Below are 1,048 nucleotides of genomic sequence, written 5' to 3' on the forward strand. Positions count from 1 at the left end.
TCAATCCCAAAACGGGTCCTTACATGAGTTTATATAATCCTCCTAATAAGATAATTGGGCTAAGCCCCCTAATAATGATAAGATAAACTTGGGCCACAACTAACTGGGCTAAGCCCCTAATATGCCAGTCATAACATTTCTCCCTGCCTGCACAAACAACTCGTCCTCGAGCTAGAAGGCGGGGAAGCGCATGCGAAACTCCTCGAGGTGATCAACCGGCGTTAAACACCTCCACGTAAGCCGGGGCGGGCAGGTCGTCGAGCCCGGCGGCGGCGGCGGCGTCCTCCTCAATGTAGTCCGCAGCCTTCAGGTAGAAGAGTCACGGGCAGACGTGGCCGGACACGCAGGGCTCGTCGCAGTTGAAGCACAACCCTTGGAGGCGGCGCTCGAGTAGCTCGGCCGAGGTGAGCCGACGGAATGGGCATGCCGCGGTCGCGGCGAGGGGCGCGGAAGCCTGAGCAGGCCGACCCTGCGCGGGAACGTCTGGCCAGGGTGGCGGCCCAGCGGCCCGGGATGGTGATGCCTGTTGGATGGCCACCGCGCGGCGCTTGAACGCGCTGGCGTAGTACATGGCCGTCTGGAGGTTCTGGGGTCCACGCAGCTCCACGTCCACTCGTATATGATACAGCAGACCGCCGACGAAGAGCTCGGCCCGCTGGCGAGCCGTCACGCCAGGCGCATGGCATGCCAGGGCCTGAAAGCGGTCGACGAAGTCCTGCACCGTAGAGGTGAAGGGAAGGTGGCCCAACTCCGCCAGCTGGCTCCCGCGTATCGGCGGCCCGAAGCGAAGGAGGCATAGCTCACGAAAGCGCTCTCATGGGGGCATGCCGCCCTCGTCCTGCTTGAGGGTGTAATACCACGTCTGTGCGACGCCTCGGAGGTGATAGGAGGCGAGCCAGGTGCGGTCCAATGCGGGCGTGCGTTGCCCCCGGAAGAATTGCTCACACTGATTAAGCCAGTTGAGGGGGTCTTCGGTGTCGTCGTAGGTGGCGAAGTCGAGCTTGGCGAAGCGCGGTGGTGTCTGAGTATGACTGCTGCGGCCGTACGG

Source organism: Triticum dicoccoides, chromosome 2A (assembly GCF_002162155.2).
Source record: "Triticum dicoccoides isolate Atlit2015 ecotype Zavitan chromosome 2A, WEW_v2.0, whole genome shotgun sequence".
NCBI lineage: Eukaryota > Viridiplantae > Streptophyta > Magnoliopsida > Poales > Poaceae > Triticum > Triticum dicoccoides.